The sequence below is a fragment of the Sciurus carolinensis genome, chromosome 11 (genome assembly GCF_902686445.1).
Source record: "Sciurus carolinensis chromosome 11, mSciCar1.2, whole genome shotgun sequence".
Taxonomy (NCBI): domain Eukaryota; kingdom Metazoa; phylum Chordata; class Mammalia; order Rodentia; family Sciuridae; genus Sciurus; species Sciurus carolinensis.
This window is the reverse complement of record NC_062223.1, coordinates 32,589,980-32,607,829: the sequence shown is the minus strand read 5'-3', so window position 1 is coordinate 32,607,829 and position 17,850 is coordinate 32,589,980. Positions and strand designations below refer to the sequence as shown.

At 39.1% G+C, this 17,850-nt stretch overlaps 1 protein-coding gene across 1 annotated transcript in view; it reads right to left on the bottom strand.

The window, feature by feature from the left end:
* The window catches only part of Ckap5 (cytoskeleton associated protein 5), a 100,179-nt gene extending 89,213 nt beyond the window's left edge, over positions 1-10,966 (bottom strand). The window contains exon 1 of the mRNA XM_047518676.1: positions 10,874-10,966. The gene's annotated coding sequence lies outside the window, so the exon portion shown is untranslated. The remainder of the gene's footprint in view (positions 1-10,873) is intronic.
* Between the last annotated feature and the right edge of the window lie 6,884 nt (positions 10,967-17,850).

Below are 17,850 nucleotides of genomic sequence, written 5' to 3'. Positions count from 1 at the left end.
CAGTCTCTGATTCAAAAAAAGGTCTGTCATGTTAGAGTTCTTATGAAAAATGCTTCTTTGGCTGTAAGAGCAATCTATTCCTTTTTAAACTACAGAAAGCAGATTCACTACTACTACTACTACTATTATTTAGTTGTAGGTGGACACAATACCTTTATTTTATTTTTATGTAGTGCTGAGGATTGGACCCACTGCTTCATATGTGCTAGGCAAGCACTCTACCACTAAGTCACAACCCCCGGTCCTAGTCTCATTATTACTTTAAAAGTCAGATGCCACCAATAATACTCAAGGGGAAGCAGGGTATGGTGGCAATCCCAGCAATTTAGGAGGCTGAGGAAGAAGGATCACAAGTTCAAGACCAGCATTAGCAACTTAGTAAGGCCCTGTCTCAAAATAAAAAGGGCTAGGGACATGGTTCAAGGTCAAGTGCTCCTGGGTTTAATCCCTGGTAAAAATAATAATAATAGGCCTCAAGGGTACTGTTCATATTTTGTTTGGAGGAATCTCTCATATCAAATGTTACTCAAAATTAGCAAGCAGTCCTCTACAGCACAAAAATATAAAAATACATATGAAAAATTTATTGCACAGAGATTTCCAATATGTGATTTAGTCTTTACTCCTAACTGAAGCACCCTTGCTAATTCTAGACTAGGAAGTTTTCATGATTTTTTTTGTTTGTTTGTTTGTTTTGTTAACGGGAGATGGAAACAATACCTTTATTTTTTCTTTTCTTTTCTTTTTTTTTTTTTTTTTTTTGCGGTGCTGGGGATCGAACCCAGGGCCCTGTGCTTACAAGGCAAGCACTTTACCAACTGAGCTATCTCCCCAGCCCTATTTTTTATTTTATTTTACTGGTACCAGGGACACTTAACCAGTGATTGTTATGTCTTATTTAGAGATAGGGTCTCCCTAAGTTACTTAGTGTCTAAGTTGCTGAGGCTGGCTTTGAACTCACCATCCTCCTGCCTCCTGAGCCACTGGGATTACAGATGTACACCACCACACCTATTTTATTTTTTAATGTGGTGCTGAGAATCAAACCCAGTGCCTAGGCAAGCACTCTACAACTGAGTCACCATCCCTGCCCATGAGATTTCATTTTTAAACTTATCACATAAAAAAGAACCAGAAGAAAAGTATGGAATTACAATATTGGTAAAATTCCTAAAATCTGCAAACAAGAAGTCTCATACTGCAAGTGGATGAGGACATGATAGAAAGAAACACTGAAAATAAATGCAAAATAGAGGGAAAATTATAGCAAAAATGATTAGGAAATGAGACATTCTAGATTGTCAACTTTGCCGTATTTCAGATTTATATTTATTCCTGAAACATTTTTATTTTATGGAACTTTTAAAATATAAATCAAAGAAAAAAAACTTCCTGATCTCAGTAAAGCAAGTGTACTGATAATCATTTAAACATTTCAGGATGATCCTTTTGGACATTATAAATGCAATCCTACCCTCAAGATCTAGGGCCACAAAGATATGAGAGACTCCTTGCAAAACAAAACAAAACAAAAAACACAAAAAATTAAAAAAAGCTGTTACTAATGTGACCTTTCTTTAGTTTTACTGTTATATATTTTGTAGCTTTCCTTTCTCAACCTTTGTGATCAAGTTAATACTTTTTGTTATCGTGTAGCAGTGGCCCTAATTTTAGCTCTTGATTTAAAGAACCAAACAGGCAGATAGTGTGCATAAAAGAATGAGCAGGGTTTGCTAGAAGGAAGTCAATAATATTTTTAATTATCCACTTAGGCTGCCAAAAACACTTTTTGGGGTTTATTTCCTGTTGTAGCTGACTTTCAGATAAATAAAATACTATTTTAAGTCTTATGATTGAAAAAAAATTAAACAAATGAATTTCATTGCAAGAAATACTTGAGACTACTCAATTTTCCCCCTCATCTTTAAAGAAAGGATCTAAGCTGGGCAAGGTGGTGCACGCCTGTAATCCCAGCAGCTCTGGAGACTGAGGCAGAAGGATGGTGAATTCAAAGCCAGACTCAGCAATTTCGCAAGGCCCTAAGCAACTCTGAGACTGTCTCTAAATAAAATACAAAATAGGGTTGGGGATGTGGCTCAGTGGTTAAGTGCTCCTGGGTTCGATCCCCGGTATCAAAAAAAAAAAAAAAAAAAAAAAAAAAAAATTAAAATTTAAAAAAAGAAAGGTTTTAGAAGTCATATTAAACAACCTCTAAGAAATATAACCAAGGCCTCAAAGAAATAGATTCCTTACTTCTTCATAATATAATAAAACCAAGTTTAAAGATGCAAATAGTCATCATGGTTTACCTGCTATTACATCTATACTAGAAATGTAGGACCATTCCAACTGAATCAAAATTTATGCTTTGAATGCATGTCTAAACAAAGACCATAAGCCAGGAACACACAACTGTTTCCAGGTCTATGGCACTTGAAAAGTGTTATTAGAGGGAAAAGATCTCAATAAGAACTAAATTACAAAGAGGACATTTGTTCATGACCTAAATTTCCTCTGAGAGAAACGGTATAATTTCATATTTAACTTAATAAAGATGGAAAGACACAGAAACAATAACATCTATGGGGGTTAGTTTATATATACTACCTAATATTTTCAGCTGAGAGGGCCCATCAATAATGATACCCAGTAGCTGGATCTTGGTGGTATTTAGAAATACCACCACTAAGTAAAAGGAACCAGAGTTCCTTGGAGAAATGCTAATTCTAGGGCTGGAGCCTCGATAAAAAATTATCAGTCTGGAGCATCTTGTATGTAGTACCAGAAAGTAAGGAAGTATTCAAAAAGACAGGTATATGTGAAAGGGACATGGAAGACCTAATACTCCTCAAACTCATCGAAGACATGAAGACAAGGGAAGACTGAGAAATTACCAAAAGACCAGAGGAGGCTAAGGGAGATGATCACTGGACTGTATCCTGAAATAGGGTTATGAATAGAAGAACTGTTGAAATTCAAACAAAATATGCTGTTTGTTTAAAAGTAATGTATACCAGGCATGGTGGTGCACACTTATTATCCTAGTTACCTGGAAAGTTGAGGCAGGGTATCTCAAAATAAAAATTTAAAAAGGGTTGGAGGAGCTGGGTTTGTAGTTCAGTGGTACAGTGCTTGCCTAGCACATATGAGGCACTGTGTTCAATCCTTAGCACCACATAAAAATAAATAAATATATTTTAAAAATAAATAAATAAAATAAAAAGGGCTGTTGATGTAGCTCAGGGGTAAAGCACTTGCCTAGTATCCAAGGCCCTGATTTCAATCCCCAGTACTGAAAAAAAGTAATGTACCAATGTTGATATCTTAGCTTTGACAAAATGTACCATATATGATGTTAACAGGGGAAGTGGGTAAGAGGAAATCTATATATCTTTTTGGGGGGTATGAGAGATTGGACCCAGGGGTACTCTACCTCTGAGCTACATTCCCAGTCCTTTTTCTCTTTTTATTTTGGAACAGGGTCTCAGTAAGTTGTTGAGGCTGGCCTTGAACTTGTGATCCTTATGATCCTATGCTTCAGCTTCCTGAGTTGCTGGGATTACAGGCATGTGCCACCTTTTGCAACTTTAAGTCTAAAATTATCCCAAAATGAAGTGCTTACTTTAAAAAATTTCTTCTTAATAAATTATCATTAATTTCAAAAACAAAGTCGATGAAATGAAAAACAATTTTTTTTAAAAAATGGGAGCACTACATACCTACTAGAATGACTAAAATTAAAATAAAATGATAAAACTAAGTGCTTTCAAGAATGTAGAATAACAGGAAATCTCATTCATTGTTGATAGGTATGTAAAGTGGTATAAGTGGTATAGTTAGACAATTTGGGAGTTTCTTACTAAAGTCTTGCCATATGATCCAGCAATTATGCTCCTAGAAATTTACCCAATTGAATTAAAAACTTATGCCTACCTCACAAAAATCTGCATGTTTATAGCAGCTTTGTTCATAATTGTCAAAAATTGGTAGTAACCAAGATACTTTTCAATAGGCAAATAGATAAAACTATGTTACATTCACAACATTTTTTTTTTCCAGTGCTGGGAATTAAACCCAGGGCCTCATTCATGTAAGGCAAATGCTCTAGCACTGAGCTATATATTCCTAGTCCCATAAAATGGATTATTATTCTTCAATAAAAATAAATGAGCTATCAAGTCACAGAAAGACATGCATAAATCTCAAATCATATTGTGAAACAAAAGAAACCAGTCTGAAATGAGTACACAAGATATGATTCCAATTATAGAAGAGGCAAAACTATAGACAGCAAAAATGTCAGTGGTTGCCAGGGTTTACAAGGAAGGGAGGGACAAAGAGGTGAAATACAGGGGATTTTAGGGTAGTGAATCTATTCTTTTTTTTTTTTTTTTTTTTTTGTTGTTGTTGTAGATGGGCACAATATCTTTACTTATTTATTTTTACATGGTGCTGAGAATCAAACCCAGTGCCTCACACATGCTAGGCAAGTGCTCTACCACTGAGTCATAACACCAGTCCTCTCTTTCTTTGTAATTCTAGCTCAGTTTAATTGTACTAACAGCACAGGAGGACACCAACCCCAGGTAGACATCAGCCCAGGGTTCACACCAGTCCTGCTGTCATCACACTGGCAGACAGAGGCCTTTACCATGAAGATTTCAAGGACACCTTTGGGAAGCTGAACTGTACCTGAAGCTGAAGTTAAGAGCTGAAGCTGCAAGTACAACCTTGGTCTGGGTCTTGGTCTGAACACTGGCTTTTGGCCAGCAAAGCCTGAAGCCCTTAGCAATGTAGGTAAGACAACTAAACTTGCATCTGACATCCTTTGGGAACTTAGGTTTAACCACACTAGGGTTTATGAAGTCCTTCACAGCCTGAGCAGGTGCACTCATAGACTTGGTGTGGTTGGCCTGCATCTTCTTCAGGTCCTTCTTGTGTTTATTGACAAAACATATGTTTCTCAGAAACTCTAGGCCTACCTCCTTAAAAAATTCATACCTTTGTGTATGGACTCATATCTTTCTGATCAGGGTTCCTTGATGTAATTTCTGGGATTTGTTATATATGAACCTGATCATGTCTGCACCATAGCCTGTGACTCAATGATCTTATAATGATGGACAAATAACATTATGCATCTGTCAAAACCTACAGACTTTAACAAGAGTAAACTTTAATGTGTGCAAATTTTTTTTTTTTTTTTTTTTTTTTTTTTTTTTTGCGGTGCTGGGGATTGAACCCATGTGTGCAAATTTTAAAAAGACATTTAGGAAGGGAACAGTGGTACGTGCCTATAATCCTAGCAACTTGGGAAGCTGAGGCAGAAAGATCACAAATTGCCAGGACAGCCTAAGAAGTTTAGTGAGACCCTGTCTCAAAGCAAAAAGACAAAAAGGACTGGGGATATAGTTCAGTGGTTGACTGCCCTGGATTTAATCCCCAGTATCAAAAAAATAATAAAATAAAAAATATTTAGGAGATTAATGACTTTGGAAATAAGTGGAGTTAATAAAACTAAAGGCAAAAGCACTGTACCTAATTGATAAAGTTGTTTTCCATTAGAGTCCAAAGTAATATTTCTAATACACACATACACACACACATATCACAACTCTGAACAACTAAATAAATGTTAAAAGTCCCAGACTTTCAACTGTTGAAGTAGAAATTCACATAGTAGCAAGAGAAGGAGGATAAATGATCCATGTGGTAATGAATCATAGTTGGAGGTATCAGTAAGCACTCATATTTAAATTTATATACATACAGATAGCCACATATAAAAATATTTAGTTACCTCTAAATACCTGGGGTTAATATATGTACATATTTTTCTGTTAGTCAACTTTCTGTTATGATAACAAATACCTGAGATAAACCAACTAATAAAGAGAAAAGGTTTATTTTGGCTCATAGTTTTGGAGGTTTCAGCCCATGACTGATTGGCCCTGTTGCTTGCAGGCCTGAGGCAAAGCCTAAGTACATCACTTCACCGACATGAAGTAAAAGATAGGAAGAGGAAGGGGCTGGGCTCCAAATGTCCCCTTCAAAGGCACACTCCCCAATGACTGGAAGACTTCTCACTGGCCCCACTTCTAAAGTTTCCACCAGCTCTCAAGAGTGCCAAACTGGGGATAGCTGGGCATGGTGGCATATACCTGTAATCACAGTGGCTTAAGGGACTGAGGCAGGAGGACTGCAAGTTCAAGACCAGTCTCAGCAACTTAGTGAGGTCCTAAGCATCTCAGTGAGACCCTGTTTCAAAATAAAGAAATAAAAAAGGGGATGTGGCTCAGTGGTTAAGCCACCCTGAGTTCAAAACACACACATACACACATACACACACACACACACACACACACTAATTTTTAAAAGGGCTGGGTACATGGCTCAATGGCTGATTGCCCTAGGTTCAATCCCTGGTATACCCCCCTAAAAAAAAGCTAAACTGGGAACTAAATCTTTAAGATACAGGCCTTTGGGAAAATTTAAAATCCAAAATACAGTAATTTCCTTGCTCTGTCAGTTTAAAAGGTTTAAAAGAAATGACACCCAGCAGCAATGAGAACAATTAGTTCTCAGGTCTTGGTTTCTAATACCATTCTCCAATAAAATACTGACTCTAACTCTGGGACAGGAAATATACAAGAGGAACCTGGAGCATCTTGCAGTATCAGAAAGTAAGAATGCTCAAATATCAAGCAAATCAATCACTCACTCAACACACACACACACACACACACACACACACACACACAGAGCCAGGGATGTTGGCACATGCCTGTAACTCCAGCTACCCAGGAGGCTGAGGCAGGATTGCAAATTTGAAGCCAGGCTAGGCAACTCATCAAGACTCTGTATCAAAATTAAACTAAAAAAAAATGGCTGGGGATGGAGCTTAGCAATAAAACACTTGCCCTATTACACACAAGGCAATGGGTACACCCACTCCCCTCTAACATGTTAAGAGGAGATAGAATAGAAGTCAACTAAAACAGCTCTCAATGGATCAAGCTGGAACAATTTGAGCAATAACATATAGTAGTACTGGAATGTAACCCGAAGAATAAAATAAATATCCTTGAGCCCATAGTGATAAAAATAAATACTTGACTAAATTAATAAGGAGAGACAAATCTTCTATTTTGAATTCCATTCAGATGCTCCACCTTAAAAGTCAGGGAACATAACTCCCCATTCCTTAAGTGTGGGCTGCACACAGTGACTTTCTTTTCAAGAGCACAGTGGAAAGGGATGAAAAAGAGTAACTTTATAGTGGCAAAACTTCACAAACACTACTTCAGTCAGGTAACTGAGGTCAATATTAAGTTATAAATCACGCTGATAGTATTTATCTTTAATAAGATGTGATAAAAATGGCCCTCTACCTCGGTAGTCTTCCTACCAAAAACCCAGAGCCTTAGTCTAATCACAAGGGGGAAAAAAAAAAAAAACAGGGAAATTCCAACAGACTATCCTACAATATATTTAATCAGTGACCCTCAAAACTTCTATAAACTAAAAAAAAATTTTTAATTGGGAAAAAAAGCTGGGTATAGAAGCACATACCCATAATCCCAGCAACTCAGCAAGCTGAGGCAGGAGGATAAGTTTAAGGTCAGCCTGGGCAATTTTGTGAGACCATGTCTCAAAATAAAAAAATCAAAGGGCTGGGCATGTAGCTCAGTGGTTCACAACTGGGTTCAGTCCCCAGTACTGTGAACAATTGATCGATATATAGATAGATAAAAAGAAAGAAAAAACTGAAAGGGAGAGTCAGCTTTACTTTCCCACCCAGTTTACACAAACATAATCTCTATTTTTTAGTTTTCTTAGTTGCAGATTTCTGAACTAGTCTGTTGAGATACCGCTCACATTCAAAACAGACACCCCACTGTTATTTACATACTGTATTACTTCATCACATAGAGAAGACTATGCCAGTTTTGGCCACTTTTGTGCAACAAACACTTTGTGTATATGTGTGTCTATGTGTGGTGGTGGTGGTGGTGGTGGTGGTGGCTGCAAAAGGGACCAAACCAGGCCTCAAACATGCTACATACTTTATGAACACCTACACTGTTCCAGAAACTGCTTGAGGTATTGATGTAACCTCACAGAGAAAAAAATATGTTGTGCTTTTATTTCTGTCACGGAATCTGACACAAGCAAACAATAAGCGACCTATCACATAATAATAAATACAGGAAAGTGAGGTGAAGGTCGACAAGGGGGTTCTCTAACTGGGAACTTAGAAAAATGCCTCTTTAAGGAAATGTCATTTAAGATTTGAGTGGAGGGCTGGGGAGATAGCTCAGTCGGTAGAGTGCTTGCCTTGCAAGCACAAGGCCCTGGGTTCGATCCCCAGCACCACAAAAAAAAAAAAAAAAAAAAAAAGATTTGAGTGGAACTTATAATACAAGCTTGAGGTAGAGGTTCAATGAGGTGGAAAGTTCAAGGCAGAGAGAAGCAAATGCAAATATCAATAATAAAAAGCTTAATGTGCTAGAGGTATATCAAGTAGGTATGGTAACTGAAGGGATAAGAACCAACTAAAATATTTTGAAAACAAGATATAAGAACACATGAGTCATTTTAAAACCTTAAACCTCTCCAATACTCACCACCAAGAATCTATCATAATTAGAAAAAAATCTCAATTTTTATGCTCCCCCTTTACCCCACCCTAGTGTCACAGTTATCCATTTTTCCACAATGTAAGCACTGAATTTTGGCCTGCCCCGCCCCTCTATAAAACACCATGCCTGTCATTCATATTTCATTTATCTATGACAAAGGTATTAAAAAGGGGAAGAGGTTCTATCCAAAATTTGATCTTGAATTCTCCTTAACAGATCTCATTACTTCATAGAGTATAACCATTAAAAAAAAAAAATACTACTACTAATAATAAAAGGCCCTGGAGACAAACTTGAGTTAAAATTCAGGTTCTATCACTTACATTATTTTGAGCAAGTTAGATAACCTTCCTCGGTTTCTTCATGTGTGAAACTGAGAGGATAAAAAAATAAATAAAATGTAACACCCAATGACCATTCAATAATTGGGAATTTATTTTGTTCAAGGACCGGAACTGGGCCAAAGGGAATATAGAAACGACAATATGCTACAGTTAACTATGTGAAAGATAAAACTGTCAAACTCCCTTAGGTCAGGGGCTTTGTCTTTTTCAGGCTCACCAGTGCATTCACTGGATCTAGAACAATGTTTAAACATCCAGTAGACATCAATCTCACTATTTGTTAAATGAATGAGTCCCCATTATGTTCAAAGGAGCATAAGAGAGTTAGCTTTATTTGAATACAAAGTTTTCATTCCCTATCAATATTTTTAACACTATTCAAAGGTACTGTTAGAGATGTTAATTATTTTTAATTGTTTCCCCAAAACCTAGAACAGGTGTTTGTTAATATTGTTACTCATATTTATTCCAACTAAAACTGCTGCTAAAAGTGAACCATTATAGTACACTATATCTATGATGGAATTACCACACACCACTGTGAATAATTCAAAGTTGATGATCAAAACTTTAAAAGTAATGGAGTATAAAGTATAAGGCATATTGTTATGGAATGCCTTTGCTTGCCATTGCCTTAAGTGAATGGCCTTTAAATTTTTCTGTAAAATTTTCTATTCACAAGTTTCCCAACTAGGTTAAATTTATGCTGGCAAAATATACTGATTTCACCTTTACCCATATTATTAAGTTTCATAAAAGCATTACAGTTTGTCCACTGAAGAAAAGTTTCAAAATGTTAACTTAGTTTAATCTGCTCTTTAGGTCAAAGAAGGACTTTTCAGGGTGATGAAAAATGGAGAAAAAGAGAAGCTCACCTTTCCAAAAATGAGTTTTCAGTTACTATAATTATGTATAATATAAGACAGGCATCATATCTGGGCCAAGATTTGATGCCTTGGTTCCCATGAGAATTAAATTGGAGCCATGCATAAATTTGGGGCAAGTTCTGCAAAACCTTCACTCTCTATTGATACTGAATGAAAAACTCATTAAGATTCATCAACGCGAATATATTTGCTAACACACAGCAGCCTCTCTGGCAACATCTTTCATGGCTTTCTATGCAAGAAACAAAATGAGAAGCATTAAATCCTGCCCGACAATTACCACGACTGCAGGTGGCTACCTCAACAGCTAGCGAATAAAAACTACAAAGTAAGAATCTAGTTTACCAAGCACCCACCTTAAAGTAGCAAGGCCTGCTGAACCCACACTGCTGGCTACGGTATTGGTCCCCCAAACCTTCAGAACTGGAAAGATACCTGAACTCTACTGACACCTTTTGAGAGAAGCAGCCAGACGTAAGGGCGGAGCGGTGAATGATCGGAATCGTTAAATCGTAGCGGGTAGGGACACAGGTGTGAGGGCAGGCCCCGGTACCACCGTCCTTGTCATGCTCCGAGGCGACCAGGCCCTACACAACCACCACAGCCTTCGGCGGCTCTTACTCATTCATTCATTCGGCAATTACCGAGGGCGGCTCACAGGGCCCCCGCCCCAGCCCCGGAACACCTCGGCGGCCAAGCGCGGCCCTGCGCCGCCCGCGTGCCCCAGCGCTGCAGCCCGCGCCCCGCTGCGGCGCGCTCTGGTCACCCGAATCGCGGCCCCGGCCTCCACCGCACGAGCGCCCACGCCCCCCGCCCTGCGGACCGCGGGTTCCCCGGCCTCCGCCCCGCTTCGCCGCCTCAGACCTGCCGGGTTCGAGAGGCAGGGAAGGCGCGCGTCCGCGGAGGCCCCCGCCCGGGGTGCCGGGACCCTCCGCGCGCGCGCGCGCGGCCCCGGGATCCCAGAGCCTATGCCGGGGAGTTTGGCCCACCGCCCACTCACCTCGTCGGGTCAGAACCGAGGGGCCTTCTCTAAGCCGTTTGAAACCGCTTGGGCCGCCGCACACCCCGCAGTGTCCTCGTTGTTTATTGGTCCTCGACGGACCGCCCATCGCCCTTTTATTGGTCCATTTGAAAGGACTGCGGGCACGCGCCGCCTGCAGCCTTAAAGGGGCCGCGCGCAGCCGCGTTTCCCTCGGGACCTGAAGCTGCCCTGCCTTCCCAAGTAGGGAGACGGTGGCTGGCTGGAGGGAAAGCTGCTGTCCATCCCGAAAGAAGAGCGAAAGGTGTGTGTAGATCTGTGCATTCCGGACCGTTGGCGTGTTTGTTTTACTTAATTACAGTAGCTGTCAACGACTGACTTTTTTTTGACCCTTGAATTCACCAGATATCGATTGTGCAGTTAAGGTTCTAAGGGAAGAACAGAGAGATGGCTGGGATGTAGTGGAAGGAGCAGTGACACAGGATTCCAGTGGATGACCGTAGATTCCAGTAGATTCCACTGGAGCCAGGACACTGAATTCCAGTCTTGACCTGCTCTGAGCAAATCACTTGTCTCAGTAAATCTGGAGTTTAGTTTCCTCATCTGTAAAATGGAATGACAATGTTTTCCTTACAAACTTAATGTAAGGATTTAATGTAATAAATCGAATATCTGGGACAGGCGTTCATGAATTGTAATGCAATGTGCAAATGCTTAATACTCCTCGTATCATAATGAGAAGTTTGGTTAATACCATCTCCAAAATTCTGAATCAGCTCTACTTTCAACGTTTCTGTAAGGCTAGATCCTCGCTTCCAAGGAGTTTTGGGATCTACAGTAGTAGGAGGAGTAAAACATATAGACCCGTCGCTAGAATTCAAAATACTATGAGAGCTATCTAAGAGAAAACTACTATGGATATTAAGCAAAGGAGAAAAGGTGATGGAAGAGAATTTGTGAAAGAAATGGACTTTGGAGATTTAAAGGACATGTAGTTTACCAACACTTTAAATGATGGAGTGGGGATGGGTAAAAGTAAATAGAACGATGATTTTTGTTTTGTTTTGATCAAATTGACAAAGATGTAAAGGTTCAACAATTTTTGGGTGGTTAAGATTTGGAAAAATAGATGCTCTATTGGTAAGAGTATAATTGGTGCAACCAGGTGTGGCACGTACCTGTAATCCTAGAGACTGGAGAGGCCAGTACCAGAAGGATGGAAATTCCAGACCAGCCTCACAACTTGGGAGACCCCCCATCCCAGCGGTAGAGTGCCACTGGGTTCAATCCCCTGAACAACAAAAATATATGTATATATTTTTATATGTATGTATATATATATATGTTTGGTAGAAACTTTTAAGAGGACAATTTGGCAGTTACTAAAATGTAAATCTACAGAATTTCTGGCCCAGTAATACCATCAGTAGGCATTTATTGTACAGATCTATGCAAGTATGCAAAGAAAAGTGCACAAGAATGTTTACTGAAGATCTGCTTGAGATAGGAAAAAAACCTGGAAATCCCATGTCCATCCATAGGGAACATTTTACATAAATTATGGAACATCCATTCAATAGAACACTAGGCACCTCTTTTTTAAAATTTTTTAGTTGTCAATGGACCTTTATTTTATTTACTTATATGTGTTTCTGCATATTGAACCCATGGCCTCGAACATGCCAGGCAAGCACTCTACCACTGAGCCACAACTCCAGCCCCACTAGGCATCTCTTGAAAAAAAATAATTTATGTGTGCTGGAGTAAAAAGTGCACATATTTTAATTTTAATTGAAAAGAGGCAAGTTGCAGAAAAGCACATGTGGAATGATTTTATTATATTCAGTTATAAATGTATATGTGTGTATACTTGAAAGTAGAACATTCCTGGAATTACAAGAAACTTAATAGGAGTGAACTCAGCAGGGAGGGAAAAGTAGGGAAATGAATTTCTTTTTTCCATCAGTGTGTTACGTTTTTTCAATAGATGGAGCAAGGAGAATGTCTAGTAGCCCAAAAAATAACAGCAAGAACAAAAGACAAGAAAGTGCATTATATATATGGGATTGAACATATGGATTTGATTATAGGACAAAATTCATGGTGGGAAGGAGTGGAATACAAGATTGAGAAAGTTAGGAATAAATCTTGGAAGGTCTTGGATACCAAGGCAAGGAATTTCTACTTTAACTAAGTAGCTAATAGGGAGCTATTGAAGGTTTCTGAGCAAGAGAGTGACAAAAATCAGGACTATACTTTTTGAAAATTAATTAGCTTGATTATCAAAAATGAGTTAGAGCTGAAAGCCCAGTATGGAGTCTGATATAATGGCATTAAAAAGGATGAGAATAGATTCAAGAAAGAATGAAGGATTTAGCAATCAATTAGATTAGGTGCAAAGGCAAGGGTGGGTCCCATTTAGAAAGATGAGTCAAAGAGAGTTCCAGGATGTGAGCCTAGGAACAGGGAGGGCAGTGATTGCTCAAGTGAACGTAGAAAGTCAGGAGAAGCTGTCCCGAGGGGAAGGCAGAAAGTTTAGTTTTAGACTTGCTTACTTTCAGGTACCCATGAGACATTTAGATGGAACCAATTTAAGTAAGCCTAGAAAATACAGGATGGAAGCTGGGAGAATAAAGACTCAAGTAATAGAGATTTGGGATCATTTCTATAGAGTGAATGAAACTATAGAAGGGGAAGAAAGTGGAGAGAGTGAAAAGATGGGAGATGAGGCAAGATCAACACTTAAGAGAGGAACCAATCAAAGTAAATGATAACTTTGGAGAAATATACAAAAATAGTCTTCTTCAGTCACTGACCACTGGCATGTTTACTTTATTTAAATATCACTGGAAATAAACCGAAGATTACATTTAAGGAGAGGGTTATGGTGATCTAGAATTTGCTCAAGAAAGGATGTGTGCAACCTGCATCCTAGAGAATTTTAGAACAAGATGGCAAAATCCTTTTTTGTCTTGAACCTCTGGAATGTAACCCTCCTAGGAGGTGGGCATTAGATGCTTAAATTCATTCATTCATCCATTTAATAAATATTTATTAAGTCCTAGTATATAGAAGGACTGTCCTAGGTACTTGGAATAATCAGTGAATGAAATAAACCAAAAAACAAACAAACAAAAAAAAACTTCCCTTCACTCATGGAGCTCACATTACGGTGAAGAGACATGGACAATCAATGCATAAATTATATAGAATGTTATTAGGTAATAAGTGTAGCAGGGAAAAGGAAAAAAGATATAAGGGCAAAGGATAGGGGAGTGGGGGAGAAAAGAATATAATTTTTAAACAGGTTGGTTAGTGTAGGTTTCACTGAGATTACATTAGAACAAAGACTTGAAGAAGGTGAAGGAGTTAGTCATGACCACATCTAGGGGAAGAAAGTGTCAAGCAGAGGGAACAGCTATACAAAGGCCTATGTTGGGAGCATGCCTGGCAGGTCTGAGGAACCAGGGAGGACCAGTGTAGTTGGAGCAGAGTAGTAGGCAGAGAGGGAGTGGGAGATGAATTCTGACGATGGAGGAAAAGAGCCTCATAGAAACCTAATACAGTAACTTGCCCATAGTGGGTATTCAATAAATGTTTGGTCAGTCTTTTTTGTTTTTGTTTTTTTCTTTCTTTGTATTGGGGATTGAACCCAGGGGTGCTTTACCACTCAGCTACATCTCCAGTCCTTTTTTTTTTTTTTTTTTTTTTTTAATTTCGATACAGTGTTGCTGAGTTGCTGAGAATGGCTTCAAATTTCCAATCTCCTGCCTCAGCCTCCAGAGTTACTGGGATTACAGGCATGCACCACCATGCCCAGCTTGGCCAGTCATCTTTTATAGTACAGGATTATCTCAGATAGCTTTTATCCGTGTATTTCTTAGAGCCATGTGTGCCTTCCTCATTCCTCAGTCCTTTCAATGATTCTACATAAAGAGTCCGCAGGCATTAGCGATCAAAGTGAACACTGCATTCTTGCAACTGGAAGCCGGAAACTGATGTCAAACATTGTGGCTGCTGAATAACTGCTAAACATTTGCTTAAAAACAAAACAAAACTGTTAAGAGTTGGGACAGGTACTCATTCCACGGTAATCTCCTGCTGCATTCTTTTTAAAAATATTTTTAGTTGTAGATCAATACCTTTAATTTATTTATATATGGTGCTGAGGATAGAACCCAGGGCCTCACACAAGCTAGGCAAGTGCTCTGCTACTGAGCCACAACCCCAGCCCACTCCTGCTGCATTCTTGTTGAAGCATCCTACCACAGGACTTTGATCCATATTTCTAGCTTAAGAGGAGCAGCTTCAGTGATTAACTTCCTTTCACCTTTCAGTCCAAATGCCCCTGCATTATTCCCTGCAGATAGCAGTGGTAACATAATACAGAGCTCAAATGGCTATGGATTTTGCCCCTTAACTGAGACTCCAACCTTGCATTTGGCTGCATTTAATAGATATTGGTTGAATGAAGAATGAAGAGCCTTTTTTTCCCCCTCTCATAGCCCATTTCCCCATTTTCCATAGCCTCCAAAATGTAGGCTGTCCAAGAACTTTGACCACAAAAACATCAACCCCACCAAAGAGGAAGGAGGCAGCAGAGAGAGATAAGGACCTCATTAGTAGGCTATCAACAAACTTTTAAGGGATGGAGGGGAAACAGGGAAGGGCAGGATACATGAATTCTTGGCTCTTTATGTCTATAAAATGAAAGAAGCAGATTGTGCAGCTTGGGGCTGAGTCTTGGGTTTCAGCTTAGGTCCTTAATTAGGCTGTCTGGGTCTGTTTTAACACCAAACCAAGGAGTCCAAAGTTGAGGATTCAAGCCTTGATTAGATACAAAACTGTTGCCTATGCTGAGCTTTGCTAGCTTCTGCTAGCTAGTTAACAGGAGAATAGTCCAGAGAGAAAATGAATGGGAGAGTAAGGGACTGTTGCAATGCAGATTGCCGAAAACATCCCCAAACACACATCCCATTAAGTGGATCATATGGGAAGTTGAATCATCTTCCCATATAAAGAAAAGACATAGATTTTTCTCATTGTAAAAAGGACCCAATCACTTCTTCCTTTTTTGTAGTGTGTGCTGTGGGGTGAGCATTAAACTCAGGGCCTTGCACATGCTAGGCAAGCCATCTACTGCTGAGCTATATCCCCAGCCACTCAATCACATTTCTTTTATCATTATGTCCATAAATAGAAATCTGAGAACCAAAGCTTGCTGGATACCTTTGAGTGTCAGTGCATTACACTTAGAATCTTTGCACACCCAGCTCTTGTACATGCTTTTTTTTTTTTAATTTTTAAAAATGTTGATGGATCTTCATTTTATTATTTATATGTAGTGCTGAGAATCGAACCCAGTGCTTCACACATGCTAGGCAAGTGCTCTACCACGGACCCACAACCCCACCTCCTGTACATGCTTCTTCTAAGTTCCTATTCCTTATTGCCTTTCAGTCTTCTTCAGGGCAAGGTCTGGTCAGCATCAACCCATGACATGGAGACCTTCCTACGGGTCAGAGATCTTATCTTAGTTTCCACAGTTTGTTCAGATGATACAGAAAGACAGGCGATGACTTTATTTTGAATGTTGTTTGAGAAAATATGACCAGTTTTTTTAGGATTTGACCTACCTTCTGCCTACTTATTAGTTTCAGGTTTATATCCAGAGAACCAGGCAAGGAATCTCAGTCCTTGTTTCATCCTCAAGATTCCCCCTTTTCTGTTTTTGTTTTGCTTTGTTTTTAAAGATTAGTGGGGTAGGAGAGATGGTTATCCTTGAGTTATTCTACTTGGTTTTGTTCCAGCACCCTACCCCTTGCCAAAACTGGGAAAAATTATAATACTTTCTAGTTTGTACTTAGATCTCTTGTCACTTAAATACAAGTGGCTTCAGTCTTTCTTGCTTGCTTGCTTTCATTATCTTATTGTTCTTTTCTTGAGGGGGCGGGGGAGCAGGAGCATTAATGATGTTGCTAGATTTTAAGCTCTGTGAAACTATGATTTGTTTAGGCATGAACCTGGCCCATAGTAGGAGATGAATGAATGAATGGGACATTATTTTATCAATAACTTAGGTTTAGAAAATAAACTATTGAGACTTAACATTAAATTCTAATCTAATCTAATCTATGAGACTAGCATGAGTCTCAGTTTTTACTAATGGGTATTACAGTCAGAGAGCCTCAGAAGGATCCCTAACTTCTAGGTCTAGCCCTAATATGTGGTGGATAAGCTACAAGAAGTCAGTTTTTTAAAAATAAATGGATTTTTTTTTTTTTTTTTAGTACTGGGGATCAAACGCAGGGCCTTGCACATGCTAGGCAAGCACTCTACCACTGAGCTACACCCCAGCCCTTTTTATTTTTTAGTTTGAAATAGTGTCACCAAGTTGCCCAGGGTAGTCTCAAATTTGCAAACCTCCTGCCTCAGTTTCCTGAGTAACTGGGATTACAGGTGTATACGAGGACCCCTGGTAAATAAATGGAATCTTAATTATCATTTGTTCCATTGTCAGAGTAACTATGAAAGGTGCCAAGATCAAAATTCTGTGACACTGAAGTCCTCAAAGATCTAAAACAGAAATAAAGACACATGGTATATATGCCATGACATTTCCTTCCAGTGGTAGAGATGTCACTAATAATCATGACACTTTTCTTATTGGTGTGGAAGGGACCTCAGGCAGCTACTACCAACCAATGATTTGGCACTCAAGATGAAACCTGTCATCCCTCTTTTAGAAGAAACAAGGGTATTGTAAGTCTATGAACTTATGTCTTGACCTGTCTTCTCAAGTTGAGCTGAAACTCCAGCAGGAACCTCATATCTTTCATTGGTCTTCACTGTTCCCAAATACTCATAGAACTCAGAGGTGATATTGGCAAGCAAGTTTTCTACAGCATGAGTCTGCCAGACAAAGTAAGTGTAGGATTAGTCATGACTCCAAGTCAGGCAAGGTAATTAAGAAAAGCTAAATTTATATTAAATTATCA